The sequence below is a fragment of the Delphinus delphis genome, chromosome 2, assembly GCF_949987515.2.
Source record: "Delphinus delphis chromosome 2, mDelDel1.2, whole genome shotgun sequence".
NCBI lineage: Eukaryota > Metazoa > Chordata > Mammalia > Artiodactyla > Delphinidae > Delphinus > Delphinus delphis.
Genome location: NC_082684.1, coordinates 119,030,567 through 119,055,372, shown reverse-complemented (window position 1 = coordinate 119,055,372; position 24,806 = coordinate 119,030,567).

The following is a 24,806-nucleotide window of genomic DNA, read 5'->3' as shown; positions in this document are numbered from 1 at the left end:
CCTGCCACACTGTTAATCCCCTTCTCCAGTCCCTAGATGAGAATATAATTATGGCTGCACAGCTTCCCTTCTCCAACCAGCTGCCCCAGGTTTTCCTCTGGGGAAGCACAGTTTTCCTCTAATCAGTCTTCTTCAAGAATGGACCCTTATGGGCTTGAGTCAATTAGCATCTTCTATTCCCCTGACCACTGTTATTGATTCCAGCATAGGCACGTGGTCTGATTTGGACAAATGAAACTCAGGAGATATTTCCTGGGGGATTCTGGGAAAAAGTTTCATTTTTCTCCTCTGGGAACAGACTCTTCCTCTAGATGGTGGGTGTGAGGGTATGTGTGAACGTATGAGTTCTGGAATTTGCTAAAGCCACTGCTACTACTTGATGGGAGCTGGCCTGGGACGAAGTCAACCACAGAAGAGGGCCAGGCAGAAAATCTTTTAAAAATTGTATTAGTTTCCTAGAGCTGTCATAGCAAGGTACCACAAACTAGGTAACTTAAACAACAAAATTTGTCTCCCAGTTCTGGAGGCTATAAGTCTGAGATCAAAGTGTCAGCAGGTTGGTTCCTTCTGAGGGCTGTGAGGAGAATCTGTCCAGGCCTCTCCTGCAGCTTCTGGTGGTTTGTGGCCATCTTTGGCGTTCCTTATCTTGTACATTATCTTCCTGAGCTCTGCCTTCATCTTCACATGGTGTTCTCCTGTGTGCGTGTCTATCTCTGTGTCCAATTCTCCCCTTTTTACAAGGACACTAGTCATATTGGATTACGGCCCACTCCAACTACCTCCTTTTAACTTTGTTACCTCTGTAGAGAGACTATTTCCAAATAAGGTCACATTATGAGGCCTTGGGGGTTGGGACTCCAATATATCTTTCTGAGGGGGTAGGACACAATTCAACACATAACAAAAATGGAGCCATCAGTCTGAGAATGTGGTGGGTCAATTAATCACACAGAACCTGAAGACTGCCCTACCACTGGACTTCTGAGTGATTGGAGCTATTAAATACCATTTTTACTTTAGATTGTCTGGGTTGAATTTTCTTTGTTTGCATCTGAAAAGCTCCTAATTTTTCTAGACAGGCAACAAGGGAAATATTTTAGGACTTTTTTTTTTTTAGGACTTTTTTTTAAACAATGAAAAGAGTATATTAGACTATAATTATGGCTCTCAAAGAGCTGTTCCCAGACCAGAGCATCAGCATCTCCTGGGAACTTAGTAGAGATGCAAATTCTAAGGCCTCAGCTCAGACCTATTTAATCAGAAACTCTGGGTGTGAAACCCCCTGTATTTTCACAAACGAGGCAGGTGATTCCAAGACCTGGTCGAGTTTGTGAAGCACTGAACTGTAAAATAGACTGTGGTTTGATAGGCAAAAGCTGGAAATACTTTTGTATTCATGGCACAACCACAAAGGACATCATTTGAGGAGCAAACGAGCTGAGGCAGGAAACCATTCCATTGCCCACTCCACTTCTTCCCTTCTCTGTGAGTGTGCTTGTTTGTTTATTTTTGATTGTGGTAAAATATTACAAAACATAAAATTTACTATTTTAACCCATTTTAAGTATACAGTCTTGTGGCATTAAGTACATTCACAATGTCATACAATCGTCACAACCGTCCATCTCCAGAACTTTTCAACATCCCAAACTGAAATTCTGTACCCAGTATACCCTAACTCCCCATTTCCTCCTCTCCCCAGCCCCTGGTAGCCTTTATTCTACTTTCTGTCTCTATGAATTTGTCTATTCTAGGTACCTCATGTCAATGGAATCATACAATATTTTGTTCCTTTGTGTCTGGCTTATTTCACTTAGCATAATTCTTTGAAGTCTTATCTTTTGTTTTGTAAATGCCCAAATCAAATGCCCTCTGTCAGCTTCAGCTTGTAACTCTCAAGTTTAATCTGGTAGGGCAGTCATCACTTTCCTTATCTAATACATTGACTAGATAAACTTTTTCAAAGATAATGTACCACCCCACATTTTGAAGCTATCTCATCTGACCTTCTTTTTTAAACATTTAAGGATAAAGAACCAGCTTTCAGGGGATTTGGGCATCCATAAGATTAGCTGAGTATAACACCCCAGCTTGGGTTCAGGAAAAAATTTCTGTTCTGAGTACTCCCTAAATAGTTTGGATTTCCTCTAAGAATTAGACCTTCTATTATGTTGAGCCTGTAGTAGATTGTAATGAAAATCTGGAATTTCCTTTTTTTTTTTTTTTTTTTTTTTTTTTGCGGTACGCGGGCCTCTCACCGCTGCGGCCTCTCCCATCGCGGAGCACAGGCTCCGGACGCGCAGGCTCAGCAGCCATGGCCCACGGGCCCAGCCGCTCCGCGGCACGCGGGATCCTCCCGGACCGGGGCACGAACCCGCGTCCCCTGCATCGGCAGGCGGACTCTCAACCACTGCGCCACCAGGGAAGCCCTGGAATTTACTTTTAAAGAGGCAAACTACTTCAAGTTTTCACTGTGGCTCCAGCTCGGGGATGTCCATGGTGTGAGGTGACCAGTGCTGCACCTCCACAACAATTCTAGAGCTATGCAAACTGTGCCACCCTAGTATCCCAATTTCAAAAGACACATGAGATAATTTTGCAGAAGCTGCTACTGCTTACAACTAGTATAGGTTCCAACCTGTAAATTCCAAAATAAAATTCACTCTCTTAGTACTACCTGGTTAACACACTTATTTTTACTTTTTATTATGGAAAATTTCAAACATAGACAAATGTGAAGCTCACGTATGCGTGTCAACTTCATCAGTTATTCACATTTTGACAAACATGTTTAATTTAACACCCCCCCCAACACACACATACACACACTTGTATTTTGTTTGCTGAGTATTTCAGATGAAATCCCAGATATTATCTAATTTCACCTGTACATTCTTAAGTATGAATATTTCTCAGGTAAGAACTACTTTTTACATATCCATAATACCATTTTCATTCCTAAGAAAATTACTCTAATGTTTTCTAAGACCCAGTCCATAATCAAATGTCTCCAGTTGTTTTAAATATGGTTTCTTATAGTTGTTTTTTTGAATCAAGATCCAAGAAAGGTCCACAGATTGAATTTGGTTGTTACGTCTCTCCGTGAAGTTACCTCTCTCAGTTTATGCCACTTGTTGAAAGAACTGAATTGTTTGTGGAGTATACTTTTCCAGATTCTGTATTTGATTATTTCCTTGTGGCATTGTTTAACTTACTTCTCTGTCTCTTGTATGTCCTGTAAACTGGGATTAAATCCTGGAAGCTTAATGGGTTTGCATTCTTTTTTTTTTTTTTTTACCTTAAGCAAGAATATTTAATAGAGGGGGCTCTGTACTTTCTATTGCAACAAATCAAGGGCTGAACATAGTGTTTGACTGTCACATTTTTAGTGATGTCAAGGTTAATCAGGATATTTAGCTGTTTTCTGCCTGATTCATCTTTTATAAAGTTCCCCAATCAATATTTCATCCAGTGACATCAGCAGCCATTGACAATCAATTCAGGATGTATCAAGAACTTCAAGAATATTCAATTCCTCTGAGTCCAAATACTATTTCTAGAAATGAATAATAAAGGAGAATAATATATGTAACAAAACTTTAGGAACAAAGATGTTTGTTGCAGCATTATTTAAGAAGAAAGAAAGAGAGAGAGAGAGAGGGAGGGAGTGAGGGAGGAAGGAAGGAAGGAAGGAAGGAAGGAAGGAAGGAGAAAAGAAAAAAAGGAAGGAAAGAAGAAAGGAAGGATGGAAAGAAAGAAAGGAAGAAAGAAAAGGAAAAAGAAAAAGAAAAAATCTGACAATACAAAGAATAGAGACATGGTTACTTAAACAACTGTAAACCCCATCATGGAATAAAATAAGTATAGGATTGAGTGCTTTTCTGATTTTTTACTGTTTCTCATAATTTCCAATTTTTCAAAATAAATAAATGCATTACTTTCATCAATTTAAAAAAGTTATAACAAAAATTTCTTAGCCAGATGGCATGGTACAGCAAAAGTCTGGCTATCTGAGAGTAAAGGAGAATCGAAAAAAATTATTTCTAAAATCATTTCTGGATGTAAAATTACATCATTCTCAGTCCCTTCTAGTGAACTACAACTCAGAGTAAAGCTTCTGTCACTGTGCAGGCCACCATCACTGAATCCTGATGACCTTGCCCTCCTTGCCCCAAGACTAACCACTCTGCCTCTCTCCTACCCAAAGCTCTATCTTGGATAAAGATCCAGTCAATTACTTGGTCATTTCAGTAGGTGTCCCTGCTCCTACAGTTTTTATGGACTCTAAGCCATTGTCTTTTTGGGGGTCCTAGGATGGTATTTTTAAATATTGGGGGGACATATTCTTAATTGACTGAAAACATTAAAAAATCAAAGACTGCAGAATTATGATGTGAATAATATAGCACACAGAATGATCTGGATCAGACATCTTGAGTCTCCTTTCTAGATTTATTTTAAAATATTAAAAGGTAAAAACATAACCTCTACATATGCTGTTTCTTCTGTCAGGAATGTTCACCGCTCCTCCCACCCGCCGGGGTTAACTTCGTTTCATTCCTCAAAATTCAGCTGAACCATCACTACCTCAGGAAATTCTTTCTGGATGTCTCAGACTAGATTTGGTGCAGTTTTATGTTCCTATAGATACTGGTTCCTTCCTGTATTGCAAGGAGGCAGCTGTACACTTGTAATGAGATAGCATCTATCTACCACTCTGGATTGTATGTTCCATGGGGGCAGGGACTTTGTCTGACTGCTCACCTGGGAGTCCCCACTTTCTTATTCAGTGCTTGATACATACTAAAATATTCAATACATATTTGTTGAGTGAATGCACGCATTTTTCCATCAAAACCAATGGGTTGACTTCAGCCATGGTTTCTACTAGTAAGATTGAATTGAACACAATACAATGCCATATGTGCTTGACTCAATTAAGAGGTCATTGTAATGTTTCTTCACATATGTGCTAGTTCTAGATCCATATCCATTGACAACACCATGAGTATATCACTAGTGTTCCACCTCCTGCAAGTTCATCTCTTCTACATGAATTCTCCACTTTGTTGAATAGCCTCAGTTTTGACATGTTCATTCTGGACTATATCTAGCTACACTTGCTCCAAGTGTTCTGAAGTTGTCTGAAGTTTTTGTCTCTTAGTCTCAGTCAACAGTTCCTTGAACCAGAGAATATTTTTGTTTCTTTCAAGTAACACAATAAATAGACAGTGGATGAGTCTTGGTGGTTGGTTGACATTAAGTTATCTAACATACTTAAGTATCTGTAAAGTAAAACGTAACTTGATCATTTGATAATTGCTTCAAAACTGATGAATCGATTTTCTCTAAGGTGGTTATTTCTAACCTTTGGAGATTGCAATCACCTTTTAGAATGATGAAAGCTACAGAATTCCTGGAAAAATGCTCATTAGTAAACTGCAGGTTTAGTAACCTTGGACCATGGTTTATATTGAGCAGAATGCGTAGAATGTAGTGTAAAAATATACTTCTTTGATCCAAGTCCATAATGGGTGTGGTGTGTGATCATTTTATAAGTTCATAGTCCTGAGATGCTATATAAACCTGTGCTCTCTGAGTGGCAATTATTTGAATAATTTGGGAGATTAGAGGTAGAGAAAGAAGTTAATACTAAGTACCTACCACATCAGTGCCTGCATTGTGCTGGGCCCTGTATACACATGATCATATTTCATGACACAGCAGCCCTGGAGACAGCTGTCATTGACTCCATTTTACAGCCAAGAAACTAAGGCTCAGAGGACTAAACAACTAGCCTGAAATAATACAATTACTAAGGAGTGGAGCCAAGATTTAAAGCCAGGACTGAACAGTACATATGACCCAGGATTCTCTGCTATATCACATATCTCTCAAACCCCAGTCAGACTTTGTGTAATTACAGCTTTCAAACCTCACTGTGGGTTGATGTGTAGAAATTTTACTCACAGGTCTGTAACACACCTTATTCTTTTAGGCACCAATACTTGGAGTGCACAAAGTATTAAAAGTGTCCCTGGGTATGTGTAAAGGAGTATTTTGGCAATAAGAATAGGAAAGTAAGATCTTAGAATAAAAACAAGAAAGATCTTATTTCTTTGCCATTCATCTTAGGCAAAGCTGTAAATTTCCATTTCTATTATCATTATTATTAGAAAAAAAGCATCCAATACAGAGTTCTAATCCCCATTAGACTCAATGCCTTCCTTTAAAACAAAGAGTTTGTTTTTTTAAGATCCTGCATTAAAATTCATAGATTACCTACCTAAATACATTATTTCAAAATAATTAATATACTTTAAATATGAAGAAGAAAGAAATTAAATTATACTAAAAGAATGTGTATTTCAATATGTAGATACTCAGACATGTCTAGACTAGAAGACATAATGAACTAATTAGTTTTTTGCACCAATATGTAGAATCACACTTACAGATACAGCCTAATCCTAGAGTGTTATTTTGAGCATCCAAATACCGTAAGTTGTGTTGCTAATGGGGATGTGATTTTCTGAAAAGATGAACAATTCTCAATGGAGTCTCAAACAAAATGCAATGCGGTCTTTTCTAAATCTATATGATAGTTGCATTCCTGGAAAATTCAGTGCATATTAAAATTTGCAAATGTAACTTTCAGTTTATATGTAAAACAGAGTCCTATAAATGCAGATAATTACAGACAGATGTCCCCCCTATATCAATGTCTGGTAGGATATTCTAAAGTTATGAGGGATGTGGGACAATTCTTTGCATTACAGGGCTGCCCCACAGGCATTGTGTAGGCATTCTTGGCTCCTGCCCTCTAAATGACAGTAGTGCCTTCCCAATTGTTGTGTTGACCAGAAACTTTCTCCCTTTCCCCTGACCACATTTCCAAAATTTCTCACTGGGAACAACTGATGTGTTAGGCACTCTACTTAATTCCCTATGAATATAATTAATAATTTCTTATTTTCCCCCATTCAACAAACATTACATACCCTTTTATCTGCTAGACATTGTGCCATGATGTGGATATACAGCTGTGAACAAGATAGTCAGTGGTTCCTGACCACGAAGAGTGAATGATCTAGCAGAGGGGATGGGTGACAAAACCTTACAAACAAATGAATATATAGTTACAAACTGTGTCAAATGGTATGAAGGAAAGAATTGGATACTATGAAACAGAATAACACTTGAATTTAAAGAAGAGTATCAGGAAGGTCTCTAGGAGCCAGCAATTTAAGCCAGGACCTGATGGATGTCAAGGAGGCAACCATGTGAAGTTATTCTGTGCTTTTCATGGAGGAAGAAAATGAAGCCTGGAGAAGTAATCAGCCCAAGGTCACACTGCTTCTAAATAGTTGAACCTATTTGAACCCAATTTTCTCAAGTTCCAAAGGCCATCAGCTTTACAGATCAAAAATGGATGGATGGGAGGGAGGGAGACGCAAGAGGGAAGAGATATGGGAACATATGTATATGTATAACTGATTCACTTTGTTATAAAGCAGAAACTAACACACCATTGTAAAGCAATTATACCCCAATAAAGATGTTAAAAAAAAATGGATAGATAATTTCTCCAACGTAGAGATGCAAATGGCCAACATGCATACAAGAAGATGCTCAACACCATTAGTCATCAGGGAAATGCAAGTCAAAATAACAAGATACCACTTCACACGAGAACAGCTATACTAAAAAACATAATAATAATAAGTGTTGGAAAGGGTGTGGAGAAATTGGAGATCTTGTACATTGCTAGTGAGACTGTAAAATAGTCCAGCCATTGTGGATAATAGTATGGTGACTCCCTGAAAAGTTAAACATAAGGTTACCATATGGCCCAGCAGTTACACTCCTAGGTATATACCCCCCAAATGGAAAACAGTTATTCAGACAGTTCCTCTTTCACAAATGTTCATGCAGCACTGTTCACAATAGCCATAAAGTAGTTTAAAAGCACCAGATGTCCCTCAGTGGATGAATGGATGAACAAATTGTGGTATATACATATAGTGGGATATTCAGGGAGATCAGCTCGGTGCTTTGTAACCACCTAGGGGGAGGGTTAGGGAGGGTGGGAGGGAGACACAAGAGGAAGGAGATATGGGGATATATGTATACATATAGCTGATTCACTTTGTTATACAGCAGAACCTCACACAACATTGTAAAGCAATTATACTCCAATAAAGATGTTAAAATCTAAAAAAAAAATAAGGGCTTCCCTGGTGGCACAAGTGGTTGAGAGTCCGCCTGCCGATGCTAGGGGACACAGGTTCATGCCCCGGTCTGGGAAGATTCCACATGCCGTGGAGCGGCTAGGCCCGTGAGCCATGGCCGCTGAGCCTGCGCGTCCGGAGCCTGTGCTCCGCAACGGGAGAGGCCACAACAGTGAGAGGCCCGCGTACCGCAAAAATAAATAAATAAAATAAAATAAAATAAAAATAATAACTTTTAATTTATAACACACACACACACACACACACAAAAGGAATGAAGTTTTAAAATATGCTACAACATGGAAGAATCTTGAAAACATTCTGCTAAGTGAGAGAAGCTAGACACAAAAGAACACATATTGTATGATTCCACTGAAATGAAATATCCAGAATAGAGACAGAAAGCAGATCGGTGGTTGCCAGGGACTGAGGCAGGAAAAGCGGGAAGTAACTCCTTAGTGGGCAAGGGGGTTACTTTGGAGTGGTGGAAATGTCTTGGAACTAGGTCAGGTGGCCCTTGTACAACACTGTGAGTGAACTGAATGCCACTGAATTGTTTACTTTAAAATGGCTAATTTTATGTTTTGTGAATTTCACCTCAATACAATTTTTTAAATGGATGAATACTCTTGCCTTTTTATATTTATATTCCATCTGCTTTGGAAAAGACCTGACTTGTTTATGTCTTTTCTTCCAGTGTGAAGTTATATGGCCAGGTAGAGAATGTTACTCACCAGGAATTTTCTCATGAGAAAATCAGTCAGAATAATAGAGAAACTCTACTTCTCAACCTTTGGACCTTTCTGAGCTTCCCTGACTGGGAGGCAAGGGAGGAGCAGGGGCTATGGTGTCAAGGGATCCCAGCCACTTGCAGGCCTGGTGGGCAGATGACACAGGTTGTGGGGGACCTCCTCACTGTCACTGGAGGGGAGGAGAGAGGGAAGGGGCTGCGTGGTGGGAAAGGAGCACAGGACAAATTAGGGCCAGCCCATGGTGGTCTGAATGGGATTTGAGGGAAGCTCTCTGTGGTGTGTGCTGGGAGAGACCTCAGAGACCCACTCTCTGGAAACACCAAGAGTAAAGTTCTACATTATTTACAAAAATTTCTGTTGATACACATTTGTTTTCTCTCAGAATGTGAAGGAACATGTAAAAACATGAAACGCATTTGGTCACAGGTAAGAAGTCAAAGTTGAGGGAATTCATGCCCTCAGTTTTCTCTGTGAAGGTGGAAGCAATGACATGAGTCCATGGAAGGATTTGGCAGAAGGCGACCAGTACCAGTTAGTGAGGATACAGCTGACTGGAATCCAATTTTCTACAGCTCCGTGTTGCCTGCTTTCTAAGTCAGGGTTTACCCCTGTTAGTTATTTTGAGCAGCAAAGGATTTAATACAAGGAACTATGTGCTTAAAAATTCACAGGAAGGCTTCAAGCCCAGTCCTCAAGATGGGCTTTGAGGAACAATGAACAACACCTCGAGGCATGACTGGTGTGCCGGGAAGCTGCCACAGCCAGGGGAAAGGAGCGTCTAGAAGCTGCCCTAGACACTTTGCCTGTAGGCCACTTTCCCTTAGCTGCAACCCAGTGCTCGGAAAGCTACTCAGAAACATGGGCTCTGAAGCAAATAGTGATTATTCATCTACACAAGCAAAGATGAGTGCTCTGTTTATGCTCTGCCTCTGGAGGTCAAGAGTGAAACTGGATGGGCTGATGCTGTCACAAAATCCAACACATCTTCAGTGACTTGTCAGTAGAAACAACCCAAACAGGGTCTCCACCTTACTCCTGCCTTCCAGAATTGTGCAAGGGTACTTAACGAGCCCAAGTGGAATTGTACCCAAAAGTTGAGCTGCAAGGGATCCTGGAAAAGCTGTTGTTAACTTGAGGTTGTTAGTTGTTAGTCTTGAGAAAGGCCTACTCGGAGGTCAAAACGGACTGTATGTCAATCCACAGTGTCTTCACACCTTACCCTCCCTTTAGACTATTCCTTAATGTTAAAGGTGTTATAGAATGACAGTGGATCCAGGTTTGTATAGAAATTTGGAAGCTCTAACTCTTGTCCTCAGTGTCCTGTGGGGCTATGTGAGGTATTGATCTCTTCACTGAATTCCATCTATACTTAAGAGAATCTGAGAATTTTGGAATAAAATGGAGCATCATTTTGTCCTCGTATTAAAGTCAGAGAAAGAAAACTCAGAGAATCCAAGCCCTTGATGCTCATATTCTAAATTGCAGCACTCAGACACAGAATATCTCCACGTAGAAAGTAGTTGCTGTTCAAGAAGGAAGCTCTTAAAATCATATTTTCATAGATTTTGCAGGAGCTCAGGACTACACCATTGGAGGGATAACCAAGCAGTCTTTTTGCGCCTGGGGCAAGTTCCAACTGCCCCTCCAATTTGCCCCCCTAATTTGCCAAACCATGGGAAAATAAACCTGCAATTAGAGTTGTATTTTTAAATCGTCTAAGTTTTATGTGGCACTCTCTCCTCCCATACACAGTCTCACCAAAATGCTGTTATTTTCACAGAGGAAATACAAAGAGTGGGTTTAAAATAACAAGTCACAGTTTAAGTCAGTAAAAGGAAGTGGGTTCTCTGGGGCAACCTCCAGGCTGGACTCTATGCAGTTGTCCAAACCTCATGATGCCACAACATCCAGCACCTGGGACAGCCATGGCCTTCTCCTGAAATGGGAAGACCCCAGCTTCCAGTTTTTCTACACAGATTCATGGTTCCTTATTGGTCACTAGACGTGTGTGCACGCTGCGTGCTTTTGTTTGGGGCAGATGAGGGGGAATTTTGGTCCCTGGCTCCACATCACTTAAATGTCAGAAATGTTCTCATTGCCTCTGTTGGTGAAATGAACGTGATCCATTCCCCACTGAAGTTCATGACATTTTATCTGTTCTAGAAATGAGAGAAGACAGAGCCCTGTGGGATTCATGCGCCTCTGCTGGGATTTTCACACCAGTCGCCATGTTAACATGAAGCAACAGCTGGGTTGAAGATAGCTGATAAAAATAGCAACCTTACTATGTGAGCAAGCTGCGTGGAAAAGATGGGAATGAAGTATTCAACGCAGGGTAGCACGTGACCTTTTCTGATTCCAGAGCTGCGTCTCTTGGAGTGCCCACTTTTTCAGAAAGAGCAAAGCAAGTTTTGTTTCCACCGAAGTGTTGTGGAGGAGAACGTAGAGAGGGGCAGACTGTTCCCTCTGTTCCCTACTCCCCACTCATAGGCACCTGGCACCCCTGATCATTAAACTGGTAGATCACGTAATCTGACGGTGTAGTCCTTGAACGATTGAGTTCAACACTGGGAACTTGGTTTTCAAGGTTGCTGTATGTTGCTGCAGAAACTTCCTGCTCTTACCCTATCTTTCCATTCATTAAAGTGTAGCTTGCAATTGAACATTCTGACATAACATAGCTCAGATTTTTGGCAGTAACATTAACCATATTCAAGAGTTTCCTTCAGACGATGTTAAATTTTTCATATCCTCATGAATGCTTGCCACCTTCTTTTAATAACTTGAAAAAACAAGCTTCTCTCAGGAACTTCATTGTTCCAATATTTTCCCAGCACACATTTACTTTCTTTTAGAAGTATGTTAGATGTGTGTGTATTTATAGAGTCAGGGTCTACTTAGGTGGGTTAGAATTCAGCATCTAACTTACAAAAGTCAGCAATATGAACGGATCTTAGAGAAAGTTATTAGAAGTCTAATATTTTCTTCATAAGTTCTTATTTTTCTCCTTCTATGCTATTTGGTCATTTCACCACAAAATTATATTTTGTAAAAAAAAAAAAGGGTACATTCACTAACTCTAACCTTGGGGTTTGAAAATAGCCTTTTACAAAATTTGTAAAAAATTTACAAAGGGGAGGTGGTAGAAGGAGGGTTTCCTTCCTTTCCTCCATAGTGAAAAAATTAGTCTTACTATTTACAGTTATCTTAGGAGAAAATTTTTAAAATGGAAAATGAATTGGTTTAAATTTCTAGCTACTTAGACAACTGGAAAATTTTAAAACCCATTCTTATTAAGATGCAAAGAAGTGCCAAAGGCAATGCAAAGCTCAAATGAATTTGTAATTTTTAAGTGCCCACACAAATGGGAAGTTTTTGGATGGCAGGTGGTTTAGAAAGTTCTCTAATTCTCTAATTCAAATGTGGTGACTCTTTGCAGGCTGAATTACAGCAGGATGGTTACTGTTCCCCAAAACTTTAAAAAGTATTTTGTAATAGAGCCCAATGTGGTTAACTGAGATTTTAACCCAAGTTATGACATATTTGAGCCCAACAAGCTCCACTTCAATTTGCAGATTGGGATCTGGTTGTGTTTCTATATCACTGTTCTGCCCCTCAGTCCTAATGCACAAGGTATAAGCTCGCCCAGGGCCGTAATAGCAATGGTATCAGAGACTTACTTCACCTTGAATTCACACAGCAAACTCTCGTATCACCTATTCCACAGATAATGAAAGTGATGTTCAAAGAAGTTAAGGAACTTGCCTGAGCTCATATAACTGGACGGGCTTTGAAACCCTGGATCACTGCCTCCAGAGTGGGTATTACAGCCATTCATACAAGTGTGCATTTGCTACCTAAACTGTTAGGGTTTATATCATGTCACTTGCTGGAGTCTCTTGTCTTTGTGTGAATTAAAATTAAATTATGATGATTTTTATTGACTTCTTCCCCCAAACATGTGTAACACCAAACAGAAAGTAAAAGATCACAGATGGGATTCTAGAATATAATTGCTCCAACAAATGATTTTTATAAAGGTATCAGGCCCAACTTGCTTGGTTAGCCAGATGCTAAAATTGAATCGCAGAAGTTGGGCAGCTTCTGAGGAAATGCGGCCGCTTCCTGTGTGCATTTGTCAAGCCTGCTGTGGCTTTACCCTCCACCCCCCCGCATCAGGCCAGAGTGTGTGCTTTGGCAGACAGACAGTGTCCAGGGAGGCTGGCAGCCCAACAGTGAGAGCTGGGGAGCACTCACAAAGCCCCAAGATTAGGGGCATGTGGGCGCCCTTATTTCCCAGAGGAAAAAAATACTATGGGAAATGTGAGCCAACAGCCAAAAGTACTTAGAAGTCAGAGGCCTGGGTGGATAAAAGTATGTAGTGAGAAGGAAGAGAATTAGGGGAGGTAGGTGGATAGAAAGACTGAGAGGGACTATGGAATCTAGAGAGATGTGTGGAAAAGCAGAGGAAGAAAACCATGTCTGTGAAGGGAAAGGCCAGTGCAAATTAACTGGCATTGAGAGACAACTGCCTCAGTGTCCAGGGATATTCTGGAACCCTCTCCTACACCTCTTGTTTTAGTCAGGCCATTCTTACTTGAGGGTGCAGAGAGATCTTTAAATGAACCATTTTTAGTTAAATAAGAGAAATATACTGCCTCCAGCAGCCACCGCGGGGAGGGTAGGTGGGCACCCGCTTAGGAGGCAAATGGAGCCAAGACCCAGATGAGAGCCCACTTCTCTCCAACGCTGCCTCCCTCTCATCTTGGGAGTGGACTTCTCTGTCTCAGACCTCTCTCTCCGTGAGGCAAAAGATGCGGTGCCTGGGCTTTGGGCTCTTTCCTGTCCAGCTTCCAGACCAGAGGAGAGAGGCCCCTCCATTCCCTCCCCCCTCCCCCACTCTCCCCTCCCCCACCCCTCCAGTTTGAAATGTCCTGGGAGGGTAAAGTCATGTGCCCACCTCCTGGGCCAACCCCTGCAGCCACGTCAGGTGAGGCACTACAATTAGCTCAGCTTTGGCCTTGTGCCCCTCTATGGGGGAGGAGGGGCAAAGCCTTTTACCCGGTGCTGGGCAGGTGATAACTGTATAGGTCTGCTGTACTGTCCACATCTTTTCATCATGTCCTGGCAATGGCTTGATCCATCAAAACTCAGCAGAGAGCAGCCAGGCTGTCCTTACTTGTGGTCACATCAGGATCTCAGCGGGTGGAGTCCGTTTGCATAAAGTATATTAAATTACGTAATTCATTTGATTTGCTTTGTTTTTTGTTTTTTTGCGGTACGCGGGCCTCTCAGTGTTGTGGCCTCTCCCGTTGCGGAGCACAGGCTCTGGACGCGCAGGCTCAGCGGCCATGGCTCACGGGCCCAGCCGTTCTGTGGCATGTGGGATCCTCCCAGACCAGGGCGCGAACCTGTGTGCACTGCATCGGCAGGTGGACTCTCAACCACTGCGCCACCAGGGAAGCCCTCATTTGATTTGCTTTGAATCCCAGTGTTTAATTTTATTTGAAATTTCAAATAATATTGAAGAAGGGCACACATTTATCAAAAACAGGGCATGGATTAAAAATATTTGAGAAACAGCATTGTAAGGGGGAGCTTCTCCCACTGTCTCACCAGCAGCAGAATCCATTCCTCTTTGAACAGAGTCCCACTTGGTCTCTTTAGTTCTTTGCGGGGGGATATGAGCTAAAATGTCAGCCATGTTCAGAGGGAGTAGGGGAGAGGGAAGGCACCGCCCGTGAACTGAGTGCCTACTGGGTACCAGGCGCACGATGTGCACTTTCCCAAAGTGGCCCCACCTCTTCCTCTGGCCTCCCAGTGAGGGGCGGCCTCTCAGGCTCTTTGTCATGGAGGTACCCGCCACAAGACTAGCATCTTGACAACTTGCTTAGACTCTCTTTTAAGATGCCTCTGATTGGTAGTGTATATATGTCCATGCAACTCTCTCACTTTGTCACAGCTTACCCTTCCCGCTCCTCATATCCTCAAGTCCATTCTCTAGTAGGTCTGTGTCTTTATTCCCATCTTACCCCTAGGTTCTTCATGACCTTTTTTTTTTTTCTTAGATTCCATATATATGTGTTAGCATACTGTATTTGTTTTTCTCTTTCTGACTTACTTCACTCTGTATGACAGACTCTAGATCCATCCACCTCACTACAAATAACTCAATTTCGTTTCTTTTTATGGCTGAGTAATATTCCATTGTATATATGTGCCACATCTTCTTTATCCATTCATCTGTTGATGGACACTTAGGTTGTTTCCATGTCCTGGCTATTGTAAATAGAGCTGCAATGAACATTTTGGTACATGACTCTTTTTGTTTTTGTTTTTTTGCGGTACGCGGGCCTCCCATTGCTGTGGCCTCTCCGGTTGCGGAGCACAGGCTCCGGACGCGCAGGCCCAGTGGTTATGGCTCACGGGCCTAGCCGCTCTGTGGCATGCGGGATCCTCCCGGACCGGGGCATGAACCCGTGTCCCCTGCATTGGCAGGCGGACTCTCAACCACTACACCACCAGGGAAGCCCATGACTCTTTTTGAATTATGGTTTTCTCAAGGTATATGCCCAGTAGTGGGATTGCTGGGTCGTATGGTAGTTCTATTTGTAGTTTTTTAAGGAACCTCCACACTGTTCTCCATAGTGGCTGTATCAATTTACATTCCCACCAGCAGTGCAAGAGTGTTCCCTTTTCTCCACACTCTCTCCAGCATTTATTGTTTCTAGATTTTTTGATGATGGCCATTCTGACCGGTGTGAGATGATATCTCATTGTAGTTTTGATTTGCATTCCTCTAATGATTAATGATGTTGAGCATTCTTTCATGTGTTTGTTGGCAATCTGTAAATGTCTATTTAGGTCTTCTGCCCATTTTTGGATTGGGTTGTTTATTTTTTTGTTATTGAGCTGCATGAGCTGCTTGTAAATTTTGGAGATTAATCCTTTGTCATTTGCTTCATTTGCAAATATTTTCTCCCATTCTGAGGGTAGTCTTTTGGTCTTGTTTATGGTTTCCTTTGCTGTGCAAAAGCTTTTAAGTTTCATTAGGTCCCATTATACACTACCAAACGTAAAATAGATAGCTAGTGGGAAGCAGCCGCATAGCACAGGGAAATCAGCTCGGTGGTTTGTGACCACCTAGAGGGGTGGGATAGGGAGGGTGGGAGGGAGGGAGATGCAAGAGGGAAGAGGTATGGGAACATATGTATATGTATAACTGATTCACTTTATTATAAAGCGAAAGTAACACACCATTGTGAAGCAATTATACTCCAATAAAGATGTTAAAAAAAAAAAAAAAAAGATGCCTCCGAGTTTGCCTCGTGGCTAACAGTCCGTCATGTCTGAGTCAAAGTGCAGAGAGGATGGATGAGATGTGTTGGCAAAACTGAGTGATAAAGACACTCCTTTCTGTTCTGAAATCTTATTAAGTTTCTGAGAGTTTCTTCAGTCATGAATCCACTAGAAAGAACTGGCCAGGCTGCAGCCCTGAAAACAACCAGCCTGTTCCCACTTCTTGCCCGGGGCTAGTCTCAACAGAAAACAGTAGAGCGAAGAGCTGGGCGACCACAGGCAAGACGCCTCTCCAGCCATGTGGACTTCACTGCCTGTGGTCCCAGTGATGTGACAATGCTGAGCTGCGGAGGTTTTAGTGAGGGACGGAGTTTCTGGCACAGCACCCGGCACATAGGATGTGCTGAATGCATGCAGCCAGTGTTACAAAGGGAAGCATAAACATCTGCCAACTTATTTTTGTGTTATTTATTTATTTATGCCCTTAGCTTGGAGGCCCAGTTTTGCTCAGCTTTCTGGATGCTGGCCAAGCTAACACTCTTATCTTCTGGCCTCTGCAGCTGGCAGCATCCCCTTAGGTCTCTGAGGTATTTGCTTTAGGCCACGTCCTGGCCTATCCCAGGCTGTCTTCTGCCAGGAGCCCCTCTGCTCACCTGCAGATGAGACCACCCTGGGCTTGGTCAGTCAGTAGGGCCAACAGAGCCCCTGATTCTATGTAGGCAAAGGAGCTCAATGGGGAGGCCCTGGACTCCGCACAAGATGGAAACACAGACACCTTGCTGTGAGAGTGAAAGAGGGGCTGCAAATTCTCAGAAGAATTGTCTCTGCTGGGCAAAATTTCACCCTATTTTGCCAGAGTGATGGACACTCGACTAGATGTATTTGATTCATCCAATCTCAGCAGCCCCCGGGAACACTGCCCCACGGTTTTCTCAGGCTGTGCTTCTCAAAGTCTGAAGTGCATGCTAACCCCCTAGGGACTTGGTTAAAACTCTAATTCTGATTCAGTAAATCTGGGGTGGGGCCTGAGATTCTGCAGGTCTAACAAGCTTCCAGGCGGTGCCCACGATGCTGTCTGATGATCACGTTCTGAGGAGCTAGGCTCCCACACATTATTTAGCAAACTTTAGTCATTTTTTTGTTACATGTCATCTATTTTATTATTTAGCTAATACTTTTCTTCAAACTGACCTACCTTTTAATTTCAAGATCTGGATATTACCATGAAATCACAGCTTTGAGGAGTGATTTTTGTTTTAATACACCTTAAAATGAACACATAACTGTTAAAATAAGAAGTATATTCCTACAATAATTTCATGTTCCAACAATGGTATAGCAGAGCATCATGTTCTAAGAAATACTGGTAATAGGAGTTCTGGAGAAGACTATAGCCCAGACTGCCTAGAACTTGTTCTTTGGACTCTTCAATTTCAGCAATCAATGTTTCTGCAGAAGCACTGGGGATTCTGGAAGAAAATCGAGGTGACTTTTGGATGACGTATTAACTGCAGCAGAGAGCACCTGTCTGTCTGTGCCCAGCAGGCTGTGTGGGAAAAGCGCCCTCCTCCCAAAAGCAGGAGTACCTGGAAGGGTGGCTGGAAGCAGTGGCTTCTCATCCAAAGCTATATCCAAATCACTTTTTCTCCTTGGCCACAATTTTGTGAAAACCTGTGGAGAGACTAGAGAATAGAAAAAAAAATTCCCTTTTGACTCCAAGGTACTTGTTTACAAAGTAAAAAGTCCTTGGCGAATCATTTAATTTATAATTAAATCTAATAATAAGCCATTGTGGCTAAATTAATTTTGAGCTAATTGCATGGGAACTCCGTGTCCTATATCACTTCTGAACAAAAGAGCTTGCTGTCATACAATCTGACTCATTCCAAGGCCAGGCCTCCGGGCACAGGCTCCAGGAGGCCAATGAGTAAACACTTCGTTAAGAGAGTTAGTGCTCAGGACTCACAGGGGCAAGAGACACGTGCAGCTCCCGGAGACTGCGTGTGGGTTGCTCACCAGATATTGGTTTTCCGCTCAAAGCACCATCCTCTGGACAGCCCTTGATGGAGGCAAATCTTTCCACTAGAACTTGGTCTGCTCTGGCCATGGCCTGGAAGAGCCAGTGTTCAGGCCACAGTTCTTTAGTCCTATGAACACCCTGATGTGCCAACCCCCCCCACAAACAGGACCTCACTTCATCCCCAGCCTGAGAGGTCTGTGGGTCTCCCCTTTCTGTTGATGCAATAAGGAAGGTCACAACCATTCCAAGTGGTTACCCCAAGGCCAAATACGAAGGAAGGTGCAGAGCTGGAGTTTCCACTCGGACCCAGTGAGTCCAATCATTCTGTCCCTTCATGGAAACGGTGAGTATGAAGAGCCCCTTCCCCATGCAGGTCCCCAGATCTCCCAGTGAGGATTTCTGAAGTTTCTCTGGAGGTTTCCTCCTTTGACTTTCACGTTTGATTCTGGTTCCCAGTTTGGTTGATATCAGTCACTCACACTTGCGTGTGAATGATTCTGAGAACAAATTTTGGGCCCTTGTGCTCTAGGGTGGTGGGATTGGTGGTACCCAAGGGAACCCCAAGATATGAAAGCCTTAGAAAGGGGAGGCTGAGGATGCCAAGGGCCACACTCAGTCTTCCTTCCTCATGCCTGGGAGTCTTTTCTCAGATTGCTGCATTTCTGGGTTTGATTTACTTATGCAATCAAATGAAGCATCTCCATTTGTCTGTAAATCTCTTTCGGTTGCATTTAAGATCTAACTCAATTTGCCATTAGGCGATTGTATTCAGTAGAAGAAGACACAGGGGTATTTGCCCACGAAAGGACAAGCCCTGTGCATCCAATATGTTTGGAAATAAGGCTCCAGAGATGTGCAAGTCTTAATTTTCACCAGCAATAAGCACCTGCCTGTGGGTGGTTTCAACCACATTAGATTAGCAGTTTTTCTTGGTTGTACGGTTTGAATTATTGAGATGACCTTTGATAGGATTCACAGATCAGATCATGTCCTTTGTAGGGTTTCTGGAGTGATGCATTTTGACTTGGATAGGTCTTGCACGATTAGGTCAATGATAGTGCTCTGTGTTTCCTGTCACCTTGGCCTTCCTCATGGAGACAGGCTGTGTCTGAAGGCAAGCACAGGGCCATTGGTCAGAACATTTGCAGTCCTGGGAAATCAGCACAGTGAGGCAGTTTGCCTGTGTTGGGGCCTGGGGAGCATGACATTTATGCTCCTGAGCAGGATGTAATTTCCAGCTGAATAGCCCGGGCACTTACCCAGACTTTACTTTGGCCCCAGCTGTGTGTTAAGTTCCACCGACATCTCTTTTAAAAACTCCTAACAGCAACCGGAATTGATGAGACTGTCTTGCTTCTAACCAAATGCAGCCGGTGGCATCAGCAAGAAAGGCAATCCCAGCACACGGGGATCGCAGGGGCCACCTCCAGTGGCGGACCATGTGCTTCCACAGGGGAGGAACTGCCAGAGCAGCACCCTGAAACATTTGTTCTCCTTTGTCATCTGATGGCTTATACTCTGACCTTCCCAACAGGCTGCAAAACAGTCATGACTGCTTCCCTGGGAGAGGTGACATTTAAGTGGAAACACTATCCTTTGTCGACAAGAGGCCGCAGGAAAAAGGTCATAGTGTGGACCAATGGGGAGCTGCCTTGTGACCCCACCTGGAGCCCTTGCCCCCTCCCCATTTCACTATGGGTGGAGGGAAGGTGGTTTCTCACATTCACAACCAAAAGTTGAGGTCTTCACGTCTCTCCCTTGCCCTGACCTAATTCCAGCAGAATCTGGTTTCATCTCAGTGTTGCATGCCTCCCTAGTAATGGGAGGGAGGAGCTATGCAGCCTGTTATGAAATAACTTTGCTCTTGGCCAGCCAAACACTCCTGGGCATAACGGTTCTTCCCTTAAGTTTAGTCATATCTTCCAGCCCATACTGGGTCCTCAGAGGATGGGTTCCTCAACGGGAGAGTATCTTTCATTGTAGTTCTCATCTCTGTACCACCCCTTCCAGCCCCTTGAATCCTTGACCCTCCTGAGACCGAATGTCTTGGTCCCCTCAGCCTCCCACCTGCCAGCCAGCTCCAATCCTTGGGCGGAGTATCTGAGACCCACCTCTCGTGTGTTTCTCATGTGAAAAGAGAACCTGGTCATTTGGGTTTCCTGGCATCTTTTATTTGGAGAATTGTCAACTGTATGAGTCTGTGAGCTGAAAAACCACCCCCACTCCTAGATACTGGGATGGTCAGATACTTCTCCTCCTAGCCTGCCTTGCATCTGGGGCTCAAAGTGGGGCCTTGTCTCATTGCCAGGCAAATGCACCAGTGAAGTGACTCAGGAGGAAAGAGTTGGTGGTGGCTGCAGTGGAGGTGGCAGCCCAGCACGGCTCCCAGCAGTGCTCAGGGCCAGTGGTGGGGCTTCCCCATCAGCCCAGTTCTGCGGTGTGCTTTGACTTGTTGTTCTTCAAAGATCAGCTTTGAACCTGCCCTCTGGGCTTCCACGCAATTCTGTTAGTTGTCCTATATGGTTTTAAGAGACTTAAAATTACAAGACCTTTCTTGTAATTTAGCCAGAATTGGTTTCTGTTGATTGCCACTAAGAACTTTGTTGTGAAGAGCATCTGTTTCCCTCCCCCTGAGATTTCCTTTCTTTATCCTACTTTCCTTGTTGGCCTGCAGCCTCTACACAAAGAAAGAGACGAAAAAAATCATTTGAATTTCTGATGGATTTTTTTTAACAGTGACAAAAGTCTTCAAAAAAGCCAAGGCTTTGATTTCTTCAACAAATAAATTGAAGGGGAGGGGAAGAGAAGAAGGGAAGCAAGCCTCTTGGAGAAGCCCATGTGCACCATGACACCAGAGCAGGAGCGCCCAGAGCATGGAGGGTACCTGGGCAGATGGGCCACAGGTTGTCTCCCAGAGCCTCAGGGTGGGACAACCAATGTTTCTGTGCCAGGGAAGGGTGAGGTGCCTGAAAGCAAGCTGAGGAGTCTTGGTGGTGGGATAAAGAGGACACAGAGGGATCTACTTGGATCTGGCAGCCAGAGAGTAGAGGGGGCATAGATACAGGTGTAGAAGAATAGGTGCCAATGTCATGGGGCCAATTAGCACTGGACATCTTGGTCACAGCCACACAGTGCCTCCCACCCATAATGCAGCCTCCTCCCACTTAACACCTGGAGAAAAGGGAGGGAAAGAGGAATGGGAAACAAAAATCCCTAATTTATTCCGTTTTTAACCAAAAGGCACTAAGAAAAATCTGGTAGTGACTGAATGTAAACAGGTAGTTGGGAACAAAGTTAAGCTAGATAATAGAAAAATTTTGCATGAGTCTGCAAAATATATACCCTTCTCACCTCCTGGGGTTATCCTAGCTTTGTACGTGGTAGGTTTTGGAAGAGGGAGGAGAGCGAGGATAGAGAACCATCCTTCCTCCAACTCAGCTCTGTCTTTCTCTTGAAGAATTCCAGGCTTTCTGAGCTTGATGAGGTCACATCTCTGAACTTGTTGGCAAGAAACACATGACTGCAAATTGGCCTTGAAAACTATTGCCTACAGGTAGGTAATCTAGAAGGTCCAGGACCCTTTTTCTGGGAAATTCTCTGCTTTCCTGGGAAGAAAAAATGCTGCAGTGAATGAAAACGAGGTGAAACAAAACCAAATGCATTTCCACCCACCTTCACTGCTTCAGCCTCTGTTTTTTGGAAGCTCAGACCCAGAGGTTGTTGAGAGCCCGCTGAGGAAGTTCTTCCAAAAGATCAGCATTCTTGGGTCATCGGGGCTAGCCCCGGAACCCCTGTTGCCATTTCAGGGCCCATCCTCTGTACCCTCCAGTCTCACATTGTTCTAGAAACATCTCTGATCAAGTATGAGTGGACAGTTTGCCCTCACTCTGCCTCTTGCTTTCATGGCATCTTCCTTGGACCCCACAATGCTCGGGCTGATGATATGCATCCTCCCAGGGTGTCTGCTGCTTGGTACCCTCCACTTTCGAGGACAGACACCCTTCCAGTTGTGAACAAGGCCAGGGTCTTGGTGCAGGCCCTAGGTAGGCTCAGCTTGCTCCAGGAAGCCTCACTTTGTACCATATTCAAGGAACCTTCTCATGAGGCACCAGCCTTCCACTGCAGCGGGCAACTTGCTCGTCTCAAAAATGCTGCACGTTTTCTCACCACCGTGCAGTTAGCCACATTGTCTTCTCAAACTGGAGTGCCCAGCACCCCCACCCTAGTCCCTGCCTCCCACCACAGGATGTCCTGGGCTCTCCTGATGACCAGGCTCCACGGCATGGAGAATCTAGGGCACAGGGAGTGTTAATGGTGAAGTCTGAGAAACACTGTGAGCTGCAGACCAATCCATTTCTCTAAAATGGGGCTGTGAGTCAAGGCGTGGCTTGGGCACTGACCAGATGTGTGACGTTGATAGATCATCCAACCTATTGCAGCCTCTACCTCCTCTCCTAGGAGCTGCTGGATCTGGATGGAGAAGCCCTGTCTACCCCACTAGACTGCTGCTGTGATTCTGGGCTTGCTTCCAAGATGGCTCACTCATGTGTCTTGCCATGTAAAATTTTCCATAGCACTGCCTCTGTGTCCTCACAACATGGCAGCTGGCTTCCCCCAGAGTGAGTGACCCAAGTGAGACGGGCAGAAGCCACCATGTTTTAAAACCTAGATTCAGAAATGACATACTATCACTGGGCCTTATTCTATCAGTCACACCGAGCAACACTGATGCATTGTGGGAGGATACTACACAAGAGCAGTGTAGTAGGCTGGCTGTCACAGTTTGCCCTGTCTAAATTTATTTACGCTCACCTGCGTTATCAAGAAATGAGGATCTCAGGAGTGCCTTCCCTCGGGGTCTATATCCCGCCCCTTTGTTGCCCAGGATGGACGGGTCCCATGGAGCTGGATACTAGAGAAAATCCTTGCATGAAGTGGAGCAATGTTGGGTGCAGAGCTACCATGAACAGGAGCCAAGAAGGGGATTTGACAGCCAAAAGCCTTGGAATGTCTAGTGGCCTGTCCAACGTAGGAGGGCCGAGTGGGAACTAAAGCTGGAGCTGAGTGTGGGAATACATTACTTTTTTGAAGGAAAGATAAGTCTTTCCTAGTTGCCACTTAAATGTGTGTTAAGATTAATACCTTGAATAATACTAATGTGCTTTCTTTTTCCACTCCTTCTTTGTGATTTTTCCTTCTTTAGCCATGGTTTCCAACACTTTCATGAGTAGTAGCTGAGATACAGGAGAGAGGAGAAACTGGCATGAAGGGAGGACATTCAGCTTCGCGTGTCCAAACAAGCTCCAAAACAATAGGCTCGAAAGTTAAGTTTTCAATGGCAAGATCAGGCCATTGAGAGAAGAAAGGTTTTCCTAAATTCAAATAGATATCTTTTAAATATAACAATCTTGGAGGATGAACATGGAGTTTTCACTAGAATAGGGAAGAATGGGCAGCATAACCTAAGAGCTGTTCCCAGCCCCACAGGAAAGAGAACAGCTCTTCTTAGGCTGGGATGTGGGGGTCAGACACTAGAGACATTTTTAGTCAACAAAATTCGATGAAGACACTGTAGTCAGGTCAGGAGATAGCAGATGGCCTGAGGAAGAATCCACAAGCTTGTGCTCCACTTTTGGTTTAGAATTCCAGGCTGAGAGCACCCTGCAGGGTGACCTACACCCACATGGGTGGCTTCAGTAGAAGGGATATGCTTGTGTGGCACGTTTAGGTGGAGAGGGAGTCTGAGATGCCATAGGCCAGGTTCCCTGGAGCCGGTGAGTGTCTTGTGTGAGATCCTACATGTTCTGTGTAGGTTGGGAGTGGGAACAGCAGTGCTAAGAGGGTGGAGGGAGAGGAATACAGTTGCCTGTTAGGAGACAAGACCCTATAGCTGAGGCCAAGGCATGGTCATGGTCAGTAGTAGCGTGGGTCCAGGGATGGAGCTGACCTGCAGGGACCATGGCTGACCCCACATGCCTCTCACACAGTCTGACTTGAACCTGGAGGACAGGGAGTGGACCAGGAGGGCTTACCCTGCTGCCATGAGGAACGGAAACAACTTCTTGACCATCCTTTGTGGGGACAGAAAGACTTTTGAGAGGATAGAAATATGAAAGGGACTTTAACTTAGTTAAATCCTGAATTGCCAGAGTAATTATGAGAAAGAGATTAAGTCTTTAAATGGGAGTTTACTTTGAAACAGTAAGATTGCTTTTGTTTGTTCATTTGTTTTGTTTTCTACTTTCAGCAGAATAGAGCCTTGAAAGACAGCTGAGTTTGATTAAGTAGAATTTAGCATTTCCACCATGGGATCACAGTGGATGCATTTTAAACCCAGTATACACCCAAAGGATATGATATGAAGCGGGAGGGAGGGGTGACATTATTCAGCCTAAGGAACAGAGGTCACATGACTAGTAGCTGCTGTTTTACTTTGAAAAACCTTGGAGGGTCTAGACTATATCAAGAATGCCTGTAAATCAACAACAACAAAAAGAACAGCCC